The sequence below is a fragment of the Pongo abelii genome, chromosome 1 (genome assembly GCF_028885655.2).
Source record: "Pongo abelii isolate AG06213 chromosome 1, NHGRI_mPonAbe1-v2.0_pri, whole genome shotgun sequence".
Taxonomy (NCBI): Eukaryota; Metazoa; Chordata; class Mammalia; order Primates; family Hominidae; genus Pongo; species Pongo abelii.
This window is the reverse complement of record NC_071985.2, coordinates 85,659,143-85,679,766: the sequence shown is the minus strand read 5'-3', so window position 1 is coordinate 85,679,766 and position 20,624 is coordinate 85,659,143. Positions and strand designations below refer to the sequence as shown.

At 43.0% G+C, this 20,624-nt stretch overlaps 1 long non-coding RNA gene across 1 annotated transcript in view; it reads left to right on the top strand.

Annotated features, from left to right (window-relative positions):
- The window catches only part of LOC134761964 (uncharacterized), a 66,422-nt gene extending 62,340 nt beyond the window's left edge, over positions 1 to 4,082 (top strand). Inside the window, exon 3 of the long non-coding RNA XR_010141278.1 lies at positions 4,034 to 4,082. This is a non-coding gene — a long non-coding RNA (uncharacterized LOC134761964). The remainder of the gene's footprint in view (positions 1 to 4,033) is intronic.
- The last annotated feature ends 16,542 nt before the right edge of the window (positions 4,083 to 20,624 follow it).

Sequence of the window (20,624 nt, the reverse complement as noted above, 5' to 3'; positions counted from 1 at the left end):
TGGAACGGCATTGAGTTCTGTAAGTTTCAGAAACATTAGTGATAGGTACAAAGAAAACAAAATTTTTAAAGGACAACTACTAATTGCAGATTTTTTTTTTAAGTACAGAGAAACGAAAACATACTATTAGATAACAAGACTTAGCTGTAAGAAATATTTACATAATAAGGCCAGGCGCAGTGGCTCACTCCTGTAATCCCAGCACTTTGGGAGGCTGAGGCGGGAGGACTGCCTGAGCTCAGGAGTTTGAGGACAGCCTGGGCAAAATGGCAAAACCCTAGCTCTACAAAAAATACAAAAATTAGCTGGGTGTGGTGGCACACACCTGTAGTCCCAGCTACTCGGGAGACAGAGGTGGGATGATTGCTTGAGCCCAGGAGGTAGAGGTTGCACTGAGCCGAGATTGCATCACTGCACTCCAGCCTGGGCAACAGTTGAGACCCTGTCTCAAAAAAAAAAAAAAAAAAAAAGAAAAAAGAAAACAGAAAAGAAAAGAAAGAAAAAGTGGGGGGAGGGGAGGGGATGGGAGGAGAGGAGAAGATAGGAGAGGAGAGGAGAAGAGAAGTAAAGACTATGTACTGATTAAAATAGAAAATATGATAGAGCTGTATTGGAAGGTTGGGGAGGATGATCTGTAAGAACAGGGGTAGTGTAAGACAGCTAACTTTTAAACTTCTATGGTAGGAAATTAATACAATGTTTTAACTGAAAAAGAAATAGCAATTTAAGTGTAAGTGTGCTATTTAGAAATAGGAGCCCATTTTAAAAAATACCATAAAAGTAGCTAGCACTGCAGGTTATTGTTGCTTCTGAGAAGTGGGATTCCAGTGAAAGGGACAAAGGGAGGACTAATGCTCTTGGTTAAATGCATTAAAGTAGAATTAGACATCTTAAATTATGTAAATGTTACTCTGATTTAAAAAATAAAATAAAAATAAAAATTAGGCCGGGCTCTGTGGCTCATGCCTGTAATCCCAGCACTTTGGAAAGCCAAGGCCGGTGGATTGCTTGAGTCCAGGAGCTGGAGACCAGCCTGGGCCACAAGGCAAAACCTCATCTCTACCAAAAATACAAAAAAATTAGCCCGGTGTCATGGTGGCTCACACCTGGACTCCCTGCTATTTGAGGGGCTACAGCGGGAGAATCTCTTAAGCCCAGGGAGGTGGAGGCTGCAGTGAGCCGCGATCGAGACACAGCACTCCAGCCTGGGTGACAGAGTGAGACCCTGTCTCCGAAAAAAAATAAATAAATAAATGTAAAAAATGCAACCAATTGGCCAGGCATGGTGGCTCACGCCTATAATCCTTGCACTTTGGAAGGCCGAGGCGGGCGGATCATCTGAGGTCAGGAGTTCGAGACCAGCCTGGCTAACATGGTAAAACCCCATTTCTACTAAAAATAGAAAAAAAATTAGCCAGGCATGGTGGCGTGCACCTGTAATCCCAACTACTTCAGCGGCTGAGGCAGGAGAATCGCTTGAACCTGGGAGGTGGAGGTTGCAGTGAGCTGAGATCGCGCTGTTGCACTCCAGCTTGGGCAACAAGAGCGAAACGCTATCTCAAAACAAAACAAAACAAAACAGCAACCAATTTAAGACACAATGCACCAATAGCAAGGAGTCTTTCCATAAATTTGTTATAATTCCAAATATATGCTTTAGTTCCAAGGCAATCATTACATTGCCAATCTTCGGGTGGCAATCAGACTTTTCAGCAGTATATATTTCAGTGAACTCTAGAAATATACTAATCTTAATAACCTTTAATAAGTCATATTGAAGTAGGCATGGGACTTAACTCCAGAGGCAGGCCTAGGACATCCCACCAAATTGACAACTTGCGGAAACAGGGATGAGGCAGAAGCAGCTTTCCATAAGACACCCTCAGTTTACCATTGCCATGGCAACTCCTGGAAGTTACCACCCCTTTCCATGGCAACGACCTGATAACCCAGAAGTTACCATCCTTTTCTAGAAATTTCTGTATAAATCACTTCTTAATTTGCATGTAATTACAAACAGGTATAAATATGAGTGCAGCACTGCCTCTGAGCTGCTCCTCTGGGCACACTGCCTACAGGGTAGGCCTGCTCCAGAAGGAGCAGTGCCTCTGCTGCTGCTGTGCACTGCAATAGTATCCATTTGACCCTCATATTTTCTTATTCATTTGATATTAGACTGAATATTATAGTTTCTTTGAAAAAAATGGAGTTTTTCATTGACAGAATCTTATTAATACGTATAGTTAGCAGAAACTTTCACTTTCAATCACCCAACCACCCCACCCCTTCCTGAGTCTATCAATATGTATTTATGTGTCCTTTTTTTTTTTTTTTTTAAAGAGACAGGGTCTCTGTCTTGACCCAGGCTATGGTACAGTGGCACACCATAGCTCACTGTAACCTTGAACTCCTAGGCTCAAGCAGTTCTCTCACCTCAGCCTCTGGAGTAGCTAGGACTACAGGCTTGTGTCACCATTCCTAATGGCTTTTATTTTTGTAGCTAAGAGGTCTCACTGTGTTGCCTAGGTTGGTTTCAAATTCCTGGCCTCAAACAATCCTCGCACCTCAGCCTCCCAATCTTTTACTTAGTGCTTACTTTTTAAATCCTGCCTTGATAATGTATTACCCATTTATTCTGGGTCCTAGGCAATACTTGATTATTGATCATAACCCTTCAAGGTTGGTATTACATTTATTTAGGTTTTTTTTTTTTTTTTTGAGATGGAGTCTTGCTCTGTCGCCCAGGCTGGAATGCAATGGCATGATCTCGGCTCACTGCAACCTCCACCTCCTGGGTTCAAGCGATTCTCCTGCCTCAGCCTCCCAAGTAGCTGGGATTACAGGCACCCACCACCACGCTAATTTTTGTATTTTTAGTGGAGATGGTGTTTCACCACATTGGTCAGGCTGGTCTCGAACTCCTGACCTCAAGTGATCTGCTCGCCTTGGCTTCCCAAAGTGCTGGAATCACAGGCGTGAGCCACTGTGCCCAGCCTGTATTAATTTTATGGAAGAGAAAATGGAGGCTCTGGAGTTTAGTACATTGAATTGTCTTCCCAAAAAGATATGCTATAGTCCTTACCTTCAGTACCTGTGAATGTTTTTTAACTATAAACATGCTAAAATTTGGTCATACTGGATTAAGGTGGGCCCTAAATTCAATGACTAATGTCCTAAATCCAGTGACTGGAGAGGGAGATTTGGAGACACAGAGATCCAGAGTAAAGATGCCTGTGTGGAAATGAAGACAGAAATTGGAATGACATGTGCCAAGGATTGCCAACAGCTTCCAGAAGCTGTGGAGAGTCAAAGAAAGTTCTTCTCACGAGCTTTCAGAGGGAGCGTTGCCTTACTGAAAACTTGAATAAATTGTTGTTTTGAGCAACTCAGTTTGTGATAATTTGTTATGACAGCCCTTGGAAACTAATACTAGGGGTTGAATAATTATCTCTGTTATCACACAACTAAAAAGTATCAAGGTCCAGATTAAAACGTTTTCTTAGACTTGGGCATTGGGTCAGCATCAATTTTGCCCAGATTTAGTGAGTTGAACATGTAATGAAAGGTCCAACTGCTCTAGACTCTTCAAATGTTCTACAAGTCTCCTAAGCACTGCTACAGTCTGAGGACACAAAGAAGACCATGACACAGTCTCTGCTTCCAAGCAAGACCACCATTGCAAAGTTATAACTGAGAATTCTTACAGTGAATGAGATCTGACCTAACCAACTCCATCTTGCTTCTAACCTCCAAGCTGTCCTTGTTCCTCCCCAGGGGTAGGCTGAACTAACTTTGGGAGGAATTTAGTTTATAGTTTACAGTTTGAAACAAAGACAGCCCTTTCTCAAAACAAACCCCTTCCTGCCTGGGGACTAGACTGCCTTTGCAAGACTAACAAATTAACCCATGATTAGAAATTACGATTTAGGAGTCATGTAGCTGGAGGCTACAAGATTCTGACCCTCCTCAAATTGTTCCTGGAGATAACATCACTATTGTAAAGCCTAAGATCAGTGCTTGAGATATTTTGCAGACCCTCCACTTGATGGATCAGCTGGCATAACCCAGATGGATAAACTGGCTCGTCTGATCTTGTGGCTTCCACCCAGAAAGTGACTCAGAGCAAGAGGACAGCGGTGACTTCTTCTGCGATCCAACCAATCAGCACTCCTGACTCGTTGGCCCCCTACCCACCAAATTATTCTTAAAAATTCCATCCCCTGAATTCTTGGTGAGATTGATTTGATTAATAATAAAATTCCAGGCTCCTGCAAAGCCAGCTCTGTGGGAATAACTCTTTATTGCAATTCCCCTGTCTTGATAAATCTGCTCTGTCTAGGCAGAGAGCAAGGTGAACCTGTTGGGTGGTTACACAAGGAGCTCACAATATTTTATGCTGTTCCTGAACAGCAGCACAAGGAAGCATTATTTCCTACTCTGTCTGCCTTGATATCACCACCATGCTATGCTTCCTAGGTATAGATATCTAGTTTAGTTTCCTTTTCTTTTTCAGCAGTTTACAATAATTATTCCTGTCTTTTGGCTTAAAATGTTTCTATTAAAAAGATAACTTTGGCCAGGCATGGTGGCTCACGACTGTAATCCCAGCAATTTGGGCGGCCAAAGCGGGCAGACCACCTGAGGTCAGGAGTTCGAGACCAGCCTGACCAATATGGTGAAACCGCATCTCTACTAAAAATACAAAAATTAGCCAGGTGTGGTGGCGGGCACCTGTAGTCTCAGCTACTCAGGAGGTTGAGGCAGGAGAATCACTTGAACCCGGGACGCAGAAGTTGCAGTGAGCTGAGATCATGCCACTGCCCTCCAGCCTGGGAGACAGAGAAAGACTTGGTCTCAATAAATAAATAAATAAAACAAAAAGATAGCTGTTAATCTTATTGCTGTTAATCTTATTGTTGAAAGTAATGTATGTATTTCCTCTGTTTTTGAGGTTTTTTTCCATTGTTTTTCAGCAGTTATATCATCATGTACCTAGGTGTAGTTTTAATTTAATTCATCCTGATGTAAGTTCATAGATATTCTTGGATTTTTGGCTTGATCCCTTTCATCAGCTTTGGAAAATTTTCAGTCAATTTCTTTTCAGGTAACAGTTTTTCCCATAATTTCTCTCTCCTCCCCTTCAGGACTTCTATTACAAGTATATTAAACCTTGCCACCGTGTTCTATTTATTTTGTAGGGTCTTTCATTTCCACCTCTTTCTCTATGCTTCAGTCTCTACTGACCTTTCTTCTGGTCTTCTGGCTTACTAGTGCTCCCTTCAGCTCTTTTGCTTTCCCAGTAAACTTTTTTTTTTTCATTTATATATTTAAAAAAAAAAAAGAAGAAGCAGAGTCTTACTTTGGTGTCCAGGCTGGAGTTGTGATCATAGCTCACTGCAATCTTCAACTCCTGGGCTCAAACAATCCTCCCACTTCACCCTCCTGAGTAGCTAAGACCACAGGTGAGTGCCACCATGCTCAGCTATTTTTTTTTTCTTTTTTCTGGAGAGACAGAGACTATATTGCCCAGGCTGGTGTCAAACTTCTAGCCTCAAGCAATGCTCTGGCCTTTAAAGCCTCCCAAAGCACTAGGATTACAGGCATGAGCCACCACACCCAGCCACATTCTTTTTTTTTTTTTTTTTTTTTTTTTTTTGAGGTGAGGTCTCACTCTGTCACCCAGGCTATAGTGCAGTGGCACAATCATGGCTCACTGCAGCCTCAACTTCCTGGGCTCAAGTGATCTTTCCACCTCAGCCTCTGGAGTAGCTGGGACCACAGGTGCCTACCACCACAACCAGCTTATTTTGGATAGAGATGGGGTTTCACCATGTTGCCCAAGCTGATCTTGAACTCCTGGGCTCGAGCAATCTACCCACCTCAGCCTCACAAAGTGTTGGGATAACAGGCATGAGCCACTATGTCTGGCCCACATGTTTTTTGTTTTTTTTAAATTAACCCCATATACACTTTTATTTTTCTCCATATAGCTTTTTCTCCAGAGTACTTTTTACAATCTAACATGTCATTTACGAATTTGTTTATGTTTGTTTATTGTTACTAGAAATTGTGCTCCACGATGATCAATGTTGTCTGTTTTGTTTGAAGCTGTATCCCTAGACCGGGGGCTATGGCTCACGCCTGTAATCCCAGCACTTTGGGAGGCCAAGGCAGGCGGATCACAAGGTCAGGAGATGGAGACCATCCTGGCTAACATGGTGAAACCCTGTCTCTACTAAAAATACAAAAAAAAGTTAGCTGGGCGTGGTGGTGGGCGCCCGTAGTCCCAGCTACTCGGGAGGCTGAGGCAGGAGAATGGCGTGAACCCGGGAGGCGAAGCTTGCAGTGAGCCGAGATTGCGCCACTGCACTCCAGCCTGGACGACAGAGCAAGACTCCATCTCAAAAAAAAAAAAAGCTGTATCCCTAATGCTTATTATAGCCTATTTGTACATAAGGTGCAAATAAACGTTTGTTGAATGAATGAATTTTTGGGGTTTTTTTTTTTTTTTGAAGACAGAGTCTCACTCTGTCGTCCAGGCTGGAGTGCGGTGGCATGATCTCAGCTCACTGCAACCTCTGCATACTGAGCTCAAGTGATTCTCCTGCCTCAGCCTCCCAAGTAGCTGGGACTGCAGGCACCTGCCACCACCCCTAGCTAGTTTTTTGCATTTTTAGTAGAGATGGGGTTTCACCATCTTGGCCAGGCTAGTCTCGAACCCCTGACCTCAAGTGATCCACGCACCTCGGCCTCCCGAAGTGCTGGGATTACAGGCGTGAGCCACCATGCACAGTCATGAATATTGTTAATTAAAGAAATGCAAATTAAAGTGATATATTTTTGGTGGGAATGCAAAATGATACTGATACAAATGGGGAACAGCAGCTAGGGCTTCTCCTGGGGTCAATCTAAGGGTCCTCAGAAGAACGGTGTGTTCATGCGTGGTTCAGTTTGCAGCACCATTTGGAATTTGATTGCTTTCCATTACTTATCTTTTGTGATTTTCAGCTTAAGGTCTCCTATTTCTTCGCATTGATATTCAAGTCGTTCCTCTGGCTGTCAGGGGTTGCTCCCTCAGCTTTCCAGGCTTTGACTCGAGTGTGGTGTATCCAAGAGCCGATTCCTGTAACACTCTGACGAAGGCAGTACCTCGGATTCCCAGCCAACGCACCAAAATGATAACGGCTCTGACGAGTGGAGGACCACCTGGTTCTTCCGCTAGAGTCAAATTAGAAAAAATGACAAAAACACACGTGGAGTAGTTTTCAGGAGCAGGGAGTTTAATAGGCAAGAAAGAAGGGGGAAGAAAGAAGAAGCTCCCCTGTACAGAGACAGAGGGAGGGGGATTCCAAAGCTGAGAAACAGAACCCCCCACTTTCTTAATTTTAGTTATTAGATTGTTCAATTCCGGAATATCTTTTTGTCTATTGTATTGTAAGATTACAATTTTCTGCTGAAATTCTCCAGATTTTTTCTATTTTTCTGGAACACAAAAATCACAGTTGAAGTCCACATGTAATAATTCCAATAACTGAGCCTTCTCCATGTGGGTCTGACACTACTATTTTTTCTCTCTTTTTTTTTATTTCATTTGTTTACTCATATGTGTACTAATTTTTTGATAATAATGAATATTGAATGTGGAAAATTCTGGAGATAATGTAAGATCCAGGTTGATGTTATCTCCTTCTAGATATCACTACCAGTGTTTATTATCAGTGTTATCACTTCTGAGAGGCAGATAAGCAGAATCAGGCAATTTTTTTTTTTGAGACAGATCGCGCTCTGTCGCCCAGGCTGGAGTACAGTGGCCCCATCTCCGCTCACTGCAACTTCCACCTCCCCGGATTCAAGCGATTCTCCTGCCTCAGCCTCCTGAGTAGCTGGGATTAGGCGCCACCACGGCTGGCTAATTTTTGTATATTTAGTAGAGATGGGGCTTCGCCATGTTGGCCAGGCTGGTCTCGAACTCCTGACATCAAGTGATCCACCCCCACCTCAGCCTCCCAAAGTGCTGGGATTACAGGCGTGAGCCACCGCTCCCGGCCAGATCAGGTCGATTTAGTCCAGTCTAGAATTTTGCTAATTAGAATCTGGATTTTAGGGTTTATGAGGGTTACTTCATTTTTTGGTTCACCTCTATTTTTAAGGCAGCAGTGAGGTGTATGTAAGAAACCCTCCTGGCCCGGCACGGGGGCTGGCGCCTGTAATCTCAGCACTTTGGGATGCCGAGGCGGCTGGATCACAAGGTCAGGAGGTGGAGACCATCCTGGCCAACATGGTGAAACCCCGTCTCTGCTAAAAACAAAAATTAGCTGGGCGTGGTGGCGCGTGCCTGTAATCCCAGCCGCTCGGGAGGTTGAGGCAGGAGAATGGCTTGAACCAAGGAGTCAGAGGTTGCAGTGAGCCAAGATGGCACCACTGCACTCCAGCCTGGCAACAGAGAGAGACTCCGTCTCAAAAAAAAAAAAAGAAGCCCTCCTTCTTAGGTGCCCTTCAGTATAATGTTTATCTACCTGACTTTGTGACTCTTGACTGCCACTTAAAAATCAGCAAATGACTCAGAGAAAAACAGACTGAAGGTGAGGCTTACCTCTCTGGACTCCCCTTCTCTCCTGGATCTTAGGGCCATAGGTCTTCACTGACTTCATATTTCTCAAATACCTTCAAAAAGATGTATTTTTAAATTTAACCCTTTCTGGTTGTCATTGTCAGTAACAAGTGACTGATATGAGCTAGTCTGCCATAACCAGAGATGGAAATCTAGAGCTGCTCTTTCTTTGTATCCTTGGAGAATTGAGCTTGACAGGTCTTTCTATTTTTTTTTTTTTTTTTTTTTTTTGAGACAGAGTCTCACTCTGTCGTGTGCTGGAGTGCAGTGGTGCGATCTCGGCTCACTGCAACCTCCGCCTGCCCGGGTTCAAGTGATTCTCCTGCCTCAGCTTCCCGAGTAGCTGGGATTACAGGCACCTGCCACCACGCCCGGCTAATTTTTGTATTTTTAGTAGAGATGGGGTTTCACCACCTTAGCCAGGCTGGTCTTGAATTTCTGACCTCATGATCCAACCGCCTCGGCCCCCCATAGTGCTGGGATTACAGGCACCTGCCACCACGCCCGGCTAATTTTTGTATTTTTAGTAGAGATGGGGTTTCACCACCTTAGCCAGGCTGGTCTTGAATTTCTGACCTCATGATCCAACCGCCTCGGCCTCCCATAGTGCTGGAATTACAAGTGTGAGCCACCACGCTCGGCCTGATGGGTCTTGTTTTATAGTAAAAAGGACAAACACATTTCAGTTCTTCTGTTCATAAAAAAGCCTCCATTATAGAGCATTAGCTTCCATGTATTGGCACAGGATAAAGAAAGATAACTTTTGTATGGGCGGCAGTAAGGTGTTGTATGTTTATGTGTTGCAGCTCTCATCTATATTTCACTCCCAGTTTGTCCAGACAAGAACTAAATCTAGGAAAAATCATGAAGTCATATTCTCTCATTATTTTTTATTCTATTTGATAAGTACTGTCTTGCTGTCAGCTACATCATAATTTGGGGAAGGGTCAGATAAAATAATTTTTTAATCCCAACTAATGTAGGTACTTAATATTGATTTACAAAAGATGGTTGCTATGAACTTATATATTTGATATTGACTATACAAAGTGTGATGTAATGAAGAGAAACATAAAACTTTCCATCATTTTATCATCATTAATTAGTCTATTAAACTATTTTATGCTGCCTTGAAATTTGTCAAAATCCAAAGTGCTAATCTGAGAATGTAAAATTCATTGACTATTCTTGTTTTTTCTGTTTGTTTATTTGTTTTGAGACAGAGTCTTGCTCTGTCACCTAGGCTGGAGTGACTCAATCTTGGCCCACTGCAACCTCTGTCTCCCGGGTTCATGTGATTCTCCTGCCTCAGCCTCCTGAGTAGCAGGGATTACAGGCGTTCACCACCATGCCTGGCTAATTTTTGTATTTTTAATAGAGACGGGGTTTCACCATATTGGCCAGGCTGGTCTTGAACTCTTGGCCTCAGGCAATCCACCCTCCTCGCCTCCCAAAGTGCTGGGATTATAGGCGTGAGCCACCACGCCTGGCGATTATTCTTTACTTTTATTTACATATAAATTCAAAGTAATGAAAAGATTTCAGTCAATAGGTTCTATAATTGAGCTCTACTCATTTTTTATTTTAAAATATTTTGCTACAGCAATTTACAAAAGAGGCATAGAATGTTGGAGCTAGAAAGGATCTTAGATGCCTCTGTAGCCTTGCCCTTTTCTGAAGCATGAACCCCTTCCACCAAAAATATTCTGAAAATACTTCATTTTGTATATGAAGATACAGACTCGACTTAGTGTTAATTACACACAATAAGTTTTTTTTTAAAAAAAGAAAGAAAAATGGCCAGATGTGGTGGCTCACACCTGTAATCCCAGCACTTTGGGAGGCCGAGGAGGGAGGATCACGAGGTCAGGAGTTCAAGACCAGCCTGACCAACATGGTGAAACCCCATCTCTACTAAAAATACAAAAATTAGCTGGGCATGGTGGCGCGCGCCTGTAGTCCCAGCTACTTGGGAGGCTGAGGCAGGAGAATCGCTTGAACCCGGAAGGCAGAGGTTGCGGTGAGCCGAGATCATGCCACTGCACTCCAGCCTGGCAACAGAGCGAGACTCTGTCTCAAAAAACTTTTTTTAAAAAATAAATAGGCAGGGCGCGGTGGCTCATGCCTATAATCCCAGCACTTTGGGAGGCCGAGGCAGGCGGATCATGAGGTCAGGAGATCGAGACCATCCTGGCTAACACGGTGAAACCCCACTTCTACTAAAAAATACAGGCACCTCTAGTCCCAGCTACTTGGGAGGCTGAGGCAGGAGAATGTTGTAAACCCTGGAGGCGGAGCTTGCAGTGAGCCAAGATGGCGCCACTGCACTCCAGCCTGGGCAACAGAGTGAGACTCCATCTCAAAAAAAAAATAATAATAAAAACAAATAAATGATAAAAAGAAAAAAGTCTATAGTATGAATTCTCTCCTCTTCTTTCCTCTTTCTTCTATATACTCAGATGTTTCCATGTGCCAGCCAACCAGGCCCTGAAGCTCCTCTCAAGGCATTCACTGTCCACGGGCAGATACTCATAAACAAAGAGTTAAATGAACAGTCTGCAGAGGGACCAAAATAATTAGTAATTCATTTGCCTGGAAAAGTCAGAAAGGAATTTGAGCTGGATTTAGCCAAAGAGGGGAGACAGAAAAATATTTGGCCTCCTGCGTGTGGGTCTGATACTACTGACTGTGTTTCTGGTATAGCACATACAAATTCATAGACTTATGCAAGTACATGGCACACATGGGAAGCAGAAGTTCATGGAGAGGTAGTAATAAGAAATAAGGCTGGAAACCAGCCTGAGGATAGATTTTGGAAGTCCTACAATGGCATGCAAACAAACACAAAGCTTCTAGGTATCCTAGAGCAAGAGAGTGACAAGAAACGTTTTGGGTTTCAGAAATACAATTTTGTCAGTATTTTAGATTGAAGTTGAGGATGTGGGCATACTGGGGACTGGGAGATTGATACGGTTGTCCAGATGAGAGATGATGAGACACGAAGATTTCTTGAGCAGTGATTTATAATTATCTTTATACGTCTGTCTTCCTCATCCACGTATGCCTCTGTGTTAAAGAGGTACTCCCAACAGGATTTGATGGTCAAGTGGCTGTGGGGATAAAGGAGAAGAAAACATTTTTTGACTAAGCTGAATGGTTAGGTAGTGATGACCTTAATTTAGATAATAGATAAGGAATTTTGCAGGCTTGGTGATACATAATATTTAAAACCAAACAAAATAAAAGAGTTAAGGAAGAAGTACAAGAGGAGAATGATGAATTTAGTCAGTTTCCAGCTGACTTTTCAGTGTGGTATTCAGAGAAAAGTTCTGATAAGGTAGACATCTATCTAATGGCTTACTAATCCTTCCTTTCTCTTGACATTTCTTTACCCCATCCACATAGCTACTGCAAGATTTTCCTTCCTTTTACGTGATTCTGATCCCCTGCCCAGAGTTGATGAACCAGGGAGAAGCAACATACTCTTTTTTTTTTAGACAGGATCTTGCTTTTTTTTTTTTTTTTTTTCTAAACAGGGTGGTGTGCTGTGGTACAATCATGACTCACTGCAGCCTCAACCTCCCAGGCTCAAATGATCCTCCCACCTCAACCTCCTGAGTAGCTGGAACCACAGGCATGTGCCACCATGCCCAGCTAATTTTTGTGTTGCTTGTAGAGATTGGGGTCTTGCTGTGTTGCCCAGGCTGGTCCTGAACTCCTGTGCCCAAACAATCATCTTGCCCCAGCTTCCCAAAGTGGGATTACAGGTGTGAGCCACCATGCCCGGCAGCAACATACTCTTAATAATAGCTTGTTTTGGAGAGGAAAATGAACTCTTTATTTTTTCTCTGAGCCACTTGTATTGCTAATATCAGTTTGTACTCTTGTGATCAACTTCAGTTGCCATGTTGGTTAAAATACTGTTTGGCTACATGTATTCGTAGAACAATCATAGTTTTTTCAGAAAATACAGAATTATTTTTCTTATATAATAAGTCCAGAGGTGGGTAGTCAAGGACTGATATGGTTTTACATATTGTTTGGGAATCCATATAGTTTTCCTTGAAATCAAGGATCCAAGCCATTTGTAGTTTCCTCTTCTTCCATCCATAATAGCACCTTTAATTCTCATGATCTGAAGATGACTATTTTATTTTCAGATATCACATTTATGCCCCAGGCAGCAATAAGAAAGAAAAGGGCAAAAGGCATGAACATGTGGAGTCTGTCCATTTTTACCACTAAAAAAAAAAAAAATAGCTTTCCCAGAAGTTCTGCCCAACAAACTGCTTCTTAGATTGCATTGCCCAGAACTAAGACACATGATCACACCTAAGTGCAAGGAAGCTGGGAGATTAAATTAGTTCTCTGGGTACATTGCTGTTAAACAAAATTGTGATTTGTAAGGAAGAATGTATGTTGGGGGTATACAACTAGTTGGGCCTGCCAGCCACACATTTTCCTTTTAAATGTAGAAAGTGGAATGCTTTCTTACTGGCTACAGTTTCTATTGATCTTTTTCATATGCTAGTACTAAAGATGGAGGAAAAGAAGGCTGGAGGGTCCTAAGGGAGGAGAGTCACCTGGAAATAAGAGGTTAACTTGTTTTCTCCAGCCACAGTGCCTTTTGAACATCTCCTCTCCCGACTCCTTCAACTTTTCGCTTTCATAGGGGAAAAGAAGTGTTCAGGGCTCCAAAATTATAGTGATTCAGAGAAGCTAGACTTGAGGGAAGCTGAGCAGCCTGGCTAATATTACTGGGGCAAACCAAAGTAAGCTAAATTTCACATATTGACTGACTAGAGAAGCGGCGAAGGATACTTGGGGTAAGCAAGGGCAATCAGAATGCCATAGGTCAAGGGTCCATTCTGATTGTGAATTTCAAAAATGTTACCAATTCTTTTTTTTTTTTTTTTTTGAGATGGAGCCTTGCTCTGTCACCCAGGCTGGAGTACAGTGGCGGGATCTTGGCTCACTGCAACCTCCGTCTCCTGGGTTCAAGTGATTCTCCAGACTCAGCCTCCAGAGTAGCTGGGATTACAGGTGCCTGCCACCATACCTGACTAATTTTTGTATTTTTTAGTAGAGATGGGGTTTCACCACGTTGGCCAGGCTGGTCTTGAACTCCTGACCTCAAGTGATTCACCCTCCTCGGCCTCCCAAAAGGAGGCCTTGGGAGGTTGAAACTGCTGGGATTATGGGTGTGAGCCACCGTGCCTGGCCAATGTTTCCAATTCTTCACCCCTTCCTTTGCAATGTGATTTTGTAGCTGCTACCTTCAAGAGATGGTATAGGTGGTGCCCGTTTTCCAATCTTTGAATCTAGGGTGGCTTTGGGACTTCCTTTGGTTGGTAGAACATTATGGAAATGTTCCATTTCCAAGCTTAGGACTCTAAAGACATTGTGCACTTTCACTCTCTCTCGGAACTCTGTCTCTACTGTGTAAGAAAGTCTAAGCTAGAGTGATGGATGTTGAGAAATGGAGGAGCCAATCACTATTGTAGACCCAGACTAACGCATAGCTAGCCAACTGTCAGGCATGTAAGTGAGGCCATCTTTAACCAGGCAGGTGCCAGCCCACCTTCTGGCTGTCTTAATAAGCACAGCTACATTCAGCTCATCATGACCCAGTTCAGCAGAACCAGCTAGCTGATCTGTAGATTTGTGAGCAATTAAAAATGGTTATGCTTTGAAGCCAGTAATTTGGGATGGTTTGGTATACAACAGTAGAAAACTGATATAGTGACAACTGGGATTCCCTAAAATAAAGCTCCCTTTTGGGATTCTACAACTATCTCAGGGGCTTACATGTATATTTTATCTATACTGTAAGATAAATTGCTTTAGTTAAATATGAGCAGGAACAGTCTCAACTGAAAGGAAGTGTGGTATGGAGGCCAGACAGAGAAACTATACAGGCAGGTTACTACCTGAATGGGTTGTAAGATTTAGGAATCGTGAAAGAAAAGTATAATTTTATATTAGTGGTCTCCAAGGCAGGGAAGAACAAAAGGGAAATAATACAGTTCTGGAAGAAACCACCCAAGAGTAATGGAAGGAATTAGAAAATTGGCCATTTATTGAATGTTTATTCTCTATCAGGCACTGTACTAAATGCTTAACATTCATCATGATCTGATTTCAAACTAACCACAATCTTAAAAGTTGTGAAAATGGGGCTTTAGATAAGTTAACTTACTTGGCCAAGGTCACAAAACTGGTGAGTTTCAGAGCCAGGGTCTGCTTGATCTCTAAGCACTGGGCTCTGCTGTTCACCTTGTGTTTGTGTCTAGGACTCTGGTGGTAAATTGCCATGTGACTGAAAATCTTTTCTGCACTGCATTTAACATCATAGATGATAAACATTTGAGTTGCTAAGTCAGGACTTTTTGTTCCATTGTCAACCTTAGTATACCAGGGTTCATTCTAGTATCACCAGCACAAGCTAGTCTTAAGTCCAAGGTCTTCTCATTTTCCACTATCATCTCCCTTCATAAATGAAGAGAAAGGAAGGGATAAGACCACAGGATAGTTGTTTCTGACACCTTTCTCACCAAGATGGTTAGAACACAGGTATACACAAGGGCACATAAACTAACATGCACACACACAGACCATACATATGCTGTGAGACTACTTCTTTGACTTTGCCTTATATGTTCTTTTTTTCTAAATGATCAATCATACTTAGGTAGCTCTCACTCCTGGTGAAAATGTGGTAGAAAAAGCATATGCTTTGGAATTATATTTGTTGAACCCTAGTTTCCTCCCGTGTAAAATGGGAGTGATAGTATTTATCTTACAAAGGATATTTTCTCCATCTCATTAAGTATCAACACCACATATTTAGTTAGAAAAGCCAGAATCCAGAAATGAGCTCTGACTTCACCTCCAAAAATATCATGAATCTAACTAATCATTTTATAACACGCCCAGTACTTCTGTCCTTGTCCAAGGTACCATCATTTCTAGCCTAAGCTACTATATCATGCCTTCAGCATTCTTCCTGCTTGCATTTAACCCCACTCCCACCCCTGCAATCTATTCATTAATGTAAAACCTACCTACCTCCTTGACCTTGGCTTTATGCCACACTCCCCTCTTGCCACACTGACTTCAGTTCTTTTTTTTTTTTTTTTTTTTTTTTGAGATGGAGTTTCACTCTTGTTGCCCAGGCTGGAGTGCAATGGCGTGATCTTGGCTCACTGCAACTTCTGCCTCCCGGGTTCAAGCAATTATTCTGCCTCAGCCTCCCAAGTAGCTGGGATTGCAGGCATGCACCACCACACCCCAGCTAATTTTGTATTTTGGGTAGAGATGGGGTTTCTCCATGTTGGTCAAGCTGGTCTTAAACTCCTGACCTCAGGTGATATGCCCCCCTCAGCCTCCCAGAGTGCTGGGATTACACGCGTGAGCCACCACACCTGGCCTTGATTTCAGTTCTTATCCGTCAAACATTCTAGGCACTTTCATGCCTCACAGCCTTTGGATTGACCGTTTTTTCTGCCTGGCCTCATGTGACTTACTCCCTTTTACCACTTATGTCAGAGCATACATGTCCGTCCTCCATGTGTCCTTCATGACCACTCCATCTAAAGTAACTTCCAGGTCACTTTCCATCACACCTTTGTGCTTTGTTTTCTTTGTAAAACTTATTACTTCCTGACATTGACTTCTTGCCGTGTTCATGTACGTTTCATTAGAGTGTAAGTTCCATGACAGCAGAGACCATGCCTCGCACATCCACTGCTGGTATATCCACTAGTGACTAGAAAGTGCCTGGCATATAGTACATGGTCAAAAATGTGTGTCGGATCAATGTGCAATATCATTCTCCTAATTAGCATCATCCAGGGGACTGCCAATGCAATTAGAATAAAATCCAAATGCCTTTGTAAGTATGAACTTACAAAAGTTCATACGATACCAGGTCTCTGCTCTCCACTCTGATTGTACTTTTGTATACCCTTTCTCTTGCTCATTATGTTCCAGTTTCTCTGGCTTTCTTTCCTTCAAATTATCTGCACTCAAGCCCTTTGTGCCAGTGGCTCCCTCCTTCTCACCTCTTCCAATTGCTCTTTCCCAGAGCAATTTGCATATTTGCATATTTGGCTTCTGATCACTCAAGACTAACCCCAAATGTGAGCTTTGGGAAGGTCCTTTCCTGACTATCTTATCTAATGTTGCCTCTCTAAATTCATGTTATGTTACCCTGTATTATGTTATTCATAGCATTTAGGAATCTCTGAGCTTATTTATTTCTTTTTTTGCTTATTGTTTTTTCCCATACGAGAATAGAAGCTCCATGAAATTAGGGAATTCAATCTGTTTTATCACCACTATATTCCCAGTGCCTTGAACAATATAACAATGTCAATGTTCATCTGCACAACCCCATCCCCCTTCCTTCTGATTTACTTTCAAGGTTCATACCTTTGGCTCTTTAGCCCTGATATTGATATTGGATTGACTATCATTCAATAGCCAGTCCTAATGAGCTGTTGACAGTCTGTGAGCTTGCTTAGTTTAGGAAATAGAAGCAGGTATTTCCTAGAAAATCTCATCTGTTAAGAGTCACATGGTTTCTCCAGACCAGCAGCTTAAAGCTGTAGCATTTACTTTACTTGATAATCCAAAGCTAATAGATGTTACCTTTTCTGGGTCTTTAAATTTCTTGAGACTTTGATTAACATAATGGAGACTGCTCTAAGAATAATGTAAAGTAGCACATACCACCTGTATTAGTCTATTTTTACACTGCTGATAAAGATATACCCAAGACTGGGAAATTTACAAAAGAAAGAGGTTTAATTGGACTTACAGTACCACGTGGCTGGGGAAGCCTCACAATAATAGCAGAAGGCAAGGAAGAGCAAGTCACATCTTACACGGTTGGCAGCAAGCAAACAGAGTTTGTGCAGGAAAGCTCCCCCTTATAAAAACCATCAGATCTTGTAAGACTTACTCACTATCACAAGAACAGCATGGGAAAGACCTGACCCCATGATTCAGTTACCTCCCACCAGGTCCCTCCCACAACACATGGGAATTAAAGATGAGATTTGGGTGGGGACATAGCCAAGCCATATCATTCTGTCCCTGGCCCCTCCCAAATCTCATGTCCTCACATTTCAAAACTAGTCATGCCTTCCAAACAGTCCCCCAAAGTCTTAACTCATTTCAGCATTAACTCAAAAGTCCAGTCTAAAGTCTCATCCAAGACAAGGCAAGTCCCTTCTGGGCCTATGAGCCTGTAAAATCAAAAGCAAGCTAGTTACTAGTTACTTCCTAGATACAATGGGGGTACAGACATTGGGTAAATACAGCCATTCCAAATGGGAAACATTGGCCAAAACAAAGGGGCTACAGGCACCGTGCAAGTCCGAAATCCAGCAGGGCAGTCAAATGATCTCCTTTGACTCCATGTCTCACATCCAGGTCAGGCTGATGCAAGAGGTGGGCTCCCATGGTCTTAGGCAGCTCTGCCCCTGTGGCTTTGTAGGGTATATCCCTGCTCCTGGCTGCTTTCACTGGCTGGCGTTGAGTGTCTGTGGCTTTTCCAGGTGCACGTTACAAGCTGTTTGTGGATCTACCATTCTAGGGTCTGGAGGACCATGGCCCTCTTCTCACAGCTCCACTAGGCAGTGCCCCAGTAGGGCCTCTGTGTGGGGGCTCCAACCTCACATTTCCCTTCCGCACTGCCCTAGCAGAGGTTCCCCATGAGGGCCTCACCCTTGAAGCAAACTTTTGCCTGGGCATCCAGGCATTTCCATACATCTTCTGAAATCTAGGCTGAGGTTCCCAAACCTCAATTCTTGACTTCTATGCACCTGCAGGCTCCACATCATATGGAAGCTGCCAAAGCTTGGGGTTTCCACCCACTGAAGCAAAAGCCTGAGCTGTACCTTGACCCGTTTTAGTCATGGCTAGAGTAACTGTGACGTGGCGCACCAAGTCCATAGACTGCACACCGCACAGGGACCCCAGGCCCAGCCCATGAAACCATTTTCTCCTAGGCCTCTGGCCTGTGATGTGAGGGGCTGCTGTGAAAACCTCTGACATGCCCTGGAGACATTTTCCCCATTGTCTTGGGGATTAACATTTGGCTCCTCATTACTTATGAAATTTCTGCAGCCAGCTTGAATTTCTCTGCAGAAAATGGGTTTTTCTTTTCTATCACATTGTCAGGGTGCAAATTTTCTGAACTTTTATGCTCTGCTTCCCTTTTAAAACTGAATGCCTTTTTTTTTTTTTTTTTTTTTTTTTTTTGAGAAGGAGTTTCACTCTTATTTCCCAGGCTGGAGTGCAATGGCACCATCTCAGCTCACCGCAACCTCCACCTCCTGGGTTCAAGCGATTTTCCTGACTCAGCCTCCTGAGTAGCTGAGATTACAGGCGTGTGACACCAAGACTGGATAATTTTGTATTTTTAGTAGAGATGGGGTTTCTCCATGTTGGTTAGGCTGGTCTTGAACTCCCAACCTCAGGTGATTCACCCGCCTTGGCCTCCCTAAGTGCTGGGATTACAGGTGTAAGCCACCACACCCCACCAAAACTGAATGCCTTTAACAGTACCCAAGTCACCTCTTGAATGCTTTGCTGCTTAAAAATTTCTGCCACCAGATACCCTAAATCATCTCTCTCAGGGCCAAAGTTCCACAAACTTCTAGAGCAGGGACAAAATGCTGCTAGTCTCTTTGCTAAAATATAACAAGAGTCACCTTTGCTCCAGTTTCCAACAAGTTCCTTATCTCCATCTGAATCCACCTCAGCCTGGACTTCATTGTATATATCACTATCAGGCTTTTGGTCAAAGCCATTCAACAAGTCTCTAGGAAGTTCCAAACTTTCCCACATTTTCCTGTCTTCTTCTGAGCCCTCCCAACTGTTCCATCCTCTGCCTGTTACCCAGTTCCAAAGTCACTTCCATATTTTCAGGTATCTTTTCAGCAGTGCCCCACTCTACTGGTACCAATTTACTATATTGGTCTGTTCTCATATTGATATGTGTTATAAATAAATTTTTGGTGCTACAAAAGGAATAGCACTCAAACACAATTTTAATTTTCTCAGCAAGGCAATTTTACTTCTATAGAAGGGTGTGTCTCTCGGATGGAGCAATGGCGAGAGCACACCTTAACAAGAGAGGGGAAGGGGTTTTATTCCTGATGCAGGTAGCCCCTACTGCTGTGTTGTTCCCCTATTGCCTAGGATTGGACCACACAGTCTAAGCTAAATCCCATTGGCTATTTTAAAGAGAGCAGGGGTACTAGCCAGAGTGGCGGGGTGAGTAGTTTGGCAAGAAGGGTGGTTACAGAACAGGTGACTCAGAATGATTCAGGTCAGAGCAAGTGACCAGGGGAACAGATGTGAACTACTGGTTAGAAGTGGTGGAAAATGTTGTTTACTAAAACTAGGGGCAAGGAGAACGAGGAAGTTAAACTTTAAAATGGAGAACAAAAAACTGAACATACTGACATACTGATTCTTTGAAGAGAAACTTAGAACTCACTGTATTCAACAATATGGAAATCTCCAAAGTTCCATACTGATGACAGTCATTGGAAATCCCTGTATTAGTCTGTTTTCACACTGCTGATAAAGACATACCCAAGACTGGGCAACTTACAAAAGAAAGGGGTTTAATTGGACTTACAGTTACACGTGGCTGGGAAAGCCTCACAATCATGGCAGAAGGCAAGGAGGTGCAAGTCACATCTTACATGCATGGCAGCAAGCAAACAGAGTTTGTGCAGGAAAACTCCCCTTTATAATAACTATAGGATCTTGTGAGACTTACTATCACAAGAACAGCACAGGAAAGACTTGACCCCATGATTCAACCACCTCCTCCTACTGGGTCCCTCCTACAACACGTGAGAATTCAAGATGAGATTTAGGTGGGGACACAGCCAAACCATATCATCACCAAATTTTGTGTATAATTACTAGGGGTTCACAGAACATCTGAAGCTCATTCATGGACCCTGGTTTAGGAATCCCTGTTGGAGGC